Genomic DNA, 3,978 nt, shown 5'->3' with positions numbered 1-3,978 from the left:
AGTAGTGTGATTTAAAAGTATTATTATTTTTTCATAGATACCGTTGAATAAAGATTTATGGCTCTTAAAATTTTATTATTTATAAACTTATCATTCATGTTCTCTAAAATTCTTGAACTAAACCTTTTCTTGGGAACTTTTTTTTTTTGAATTATACAAATGACTATTTTTTATGTTAAATAAAGGATAACAGAGATAGAGAATAAATGGCTGTAAATTATAGATGTTTATTCTTTGTCCTTAGTAGTAATTTAATGAGTGAATATTTTTATAATATAAACAATTTGATTATAGTATGAGGTTATTTGAACCCACCAAATTACTCTCTGCACCAGTTACTCAAAAAACCCATAGCCTAAATTTGAAAACCTCATAATATCGAAAATAACCCCAATTTAATTCATTTTTTGAACAATAAATTATTCTCTTCTACTTTTTTTTTAGCAAAATTAACTGTTTATGGACTAGATAATCTTACAAATTTTGGAAAATCAAGATAAACAAAAAAATACTTTAAGTTTTGAAAAATTGAACTCTTAATTTGATAGCAATAAACATTAATTTATCTCTTTATTATTCTCTTTTTACTTGTAATGGTAAAAGAATTTCCCTGCAATTTTGTTGTCTTTTGTAAACTTACAACAATCAAATGGGGATTGGTGCTGACTATTAAGTAAGGATGCTCAAATCTTTTTTTCATTTTTTTTGGGGTGCTATTTGCCTTTGGTTTTATTGTTAATTCATGATCATTGTGTAATTCTTCATATATATACACTTCTAGTGTTTATGCAGATTTTAAATATTCCTCCTACTCCATAAAATCTCAATTCATGCGTCGTAAAATTAATACTAAAACTTGCTTAAATCAAAGGTCTCCCAACAACAAATGCAGAGAGTAATTCAATTTGATTCCTTTGTTTCATTATGTTCTTACACCAATTTTTTTTGTTTTTTTTTTGTTTTTGAATGAATTTTATTTGTTTACAATGAAATTATGTCTAGCTTAAAATAAATTGTGAATTTAAATTAGGATAAGAATAAAAGAAAAATATAATTAATTAAGCATATATCTTGTCCTTAATGGTAAATTATGTCATAGGCATTTTAGTAATTGAAATTGTAATAAAAAAATAGGTGCAAAAAGTATTTTGAAGTCAAATAGCCTAATCTTAATTAAAAGGCGAGGTACTACAAGTGTTTTTATGAGTTGAATATCTACAACCCTTAATTTATTTTTTTGTAAGGGTAAAATTTTGTTAATGGTCAACTCAACTGTATAAGTATAAAAAATTAAAGTCAATAAGACTTGAGCATCAAAATTTAGAAATACTATTTTAAAAAAAAATTAACAAAACATAGACTACAGTGCAATTAAATTAAAAAAAGACGAAGCAAGACGTTGCTTACCCTGTTGATGACGTAGTTTTACCAAGTTTGATAATCGAAAAGAAAGTGAAAAAGATTTGTGCAATCTATAAATTTGATAAGAGGAAAGAAAGTAAAAAAAAATTGTACAATATATTCTGGTATTGAGTTCTTAAACTTTGTTTGGGTTACATGAGCTCTATTCAAAATGCTACTTTTTAATATATTATAAATAATTCTCATTCCTTAAATTTAACAGTCCAAAAGTAATGTTAAATGGAGAAAAGTGGGCTGAGTATGGAGAAGAGGTGAAGAAAAATGGGAAAATAAAATTAACATTATACTTATAACTAAATTGTAAATAAGTAAGGACGCAACAGATTCAATCAAAAAAGGACAAAAGAGGGGTACGGTGTCACGGGGGGTACTGAAGCTTTGTCCTTCTAATTGTCACCCACATTATTTTAATTTGCAAATAAGATTTTTTTTTTTTATTTGAGCTCTACTGAATTTTTAAAAATCTCCTATCATACTTTTTTTTAGTGATATATAGTATATGAATAAAATTTAATTTATTATTATTTTTATTTATCAATTACCAATCAACATTGGAGTTATTTTTACTATGATCAAATCAAGAAAAGAATCTTGATCCTTTAATTTAAGTATGTACAATAATGTTATACATCTTAAACTTTTCTCAAATAATGTGGTATTTATTAATTAGATACTGAGATAACATAATTAATTTACTTGAATATCTTATCAAGAACTATCAATTACTTAATTAGTGACACATTACATACCACATTATTGAAATAAAATTTGAGATGGTATTATTACTTAAAAAGAACGAGTAATTTTGTTTTGCTAAAGTTATTTCATAGATGTAATTAATGAATTTTTTATCATGCTCACAATGATAGGACAATTATTGAAGCAGAAATGATATTTGTCTGTTACCCATCGGAAATCTATTACTAATATAATGGAAAATAAAGATTATCCTACGTCTTTTTAATCACTATAATTATTTTTCCATGGAGAACATAGCCAAAAATACTCTCTTGTTAAAATCTTTTCTCTTCCGTATCTGAAAGTGAAAAATGTGTTTAATATTTTAAGTATAAAGAGAAATTAAGTTAAATTAGAACAAAAAGTATTTCACTGGAAGTGAAACCCATTATATAAAAGATCAAAATAATATCTAGATATACTTAGCTAATTGTATAGCAACGAAAGCTTACAAGTTAAAATAATATAATCTTTTGTGACCTTCAAGTTCTCCATTTGATTCTGCAACTCATCACAATTAGCTTTATAGACCTTATATATATATATATATATATTAACTTTCCACGAAGGGAAAAATATATAATAAAATTGAACGAATTGAGTCTGGTGATAAGAAGATAAAAATTTCAAGTAAGAAACGAAAGTGACAAAGAAAGAATTACGTTTGTGAAAATGACTGGAATGCTAAGTGGCCTGGTTGGGTAGGCAAGACATTTCATCGAGCATCTTTGCATTTCCATCAAACACCTTGTTCTTTAACCATGAGTGACATCCTTTATACTCGTCCATAACATTAATATAAAGTACATTACTTTTTTTTTTGTGTGTTTTAATTGAAATAATTCAAACTCAATAATTGGAAGTGAAGCCACTTGATTGAGCAAAGGAGAGCAGTAAAGGGAAGAAGAAATTTTGCCCTATTGAACTTCTTGTTTCTCTCTCTTCCATATTAGTTTGTGGTTAATTATATACTTTGCAACAGAATAATGTAGAATTAATGTATACAACGGTAAGAAGATTACCATGGGGAATTCAGTGTCCTATTTACACTGCACTGTTACAGTTTATCTACATTAACTCCCGCAGAAACAATGCTGGAGGAAAATTCACTCTTATTTCTCATCTTTGTATTATTAAAAAAAAAAAAAAAAGCTCCCCGGGAATTGAATTGGAGCTCTCCATTAGATTACAAGCACACTGCCCATGGACATAATCTAATAAAGTAATCGTACCTAATTAACTTTTGTTTTCAGTCTTGATAGTGATGCAATTTAATTAAAAAAAATGATATTCGTCCGTTATGATGACGAATGGTCTATAATATATATATACACACACAAATATAATTATAATTTGTTAGTCAAAAGTGGGCGGCATTTTATTTAATAAAAACATAAAATAAAGATTAGAAAAAGAAAGAAAGATAGAAATTGGGAGACACAACTTTTGTTTGTCTACCATTTGCATTATTTAAAAGGAAAAGATCGGGTCGGGGTTTTGCATAAAAAACGAAGAGAAGAGAGCAGAATTGGGGAAGAATTGGAGAGGAGAGCCGTGAGAGAAAAGAGCCAAAGACAGAAGCTTAAAAGAGCATTTTAATTTTTTTATTCAAATTTTTTTATTGTACTTTATAAATTTATTAAATAAAATAAATAATTTCTTTTAATCAATATGAGTAGTTAAATTTCTAAAGTAGGGTGAAAAGTGAAGCTCACCAATCATAATTACTCTTTCAAATAAGTTTATAATTTATTATTTAAATTAATATTTTAAAGGGTTATTTTTCCCTAATTATTTTATTTCATTTAAAAAATAAAT

The sequence above is a fragment of the Citrus clementina genome, unplaced genomic scaffold, assembly GCF_000493195.1.
Source record: "Citrus clementina cultivar Clemenules unplaced genomic scaffold, Citrus_clementina_v1.0 scaffold_7, whole genome shotgun sequence".
In the NCBI taxonomy this organism is placed as follows: Eukaryota; Viridiplantae; Streptophyta; class Magnoliopsida; order Sapindales; family Rutaceae; genus Citrus; species Citrus x clementina.
Note: the sequence above shows the minus strand (reverse complement) of the source record.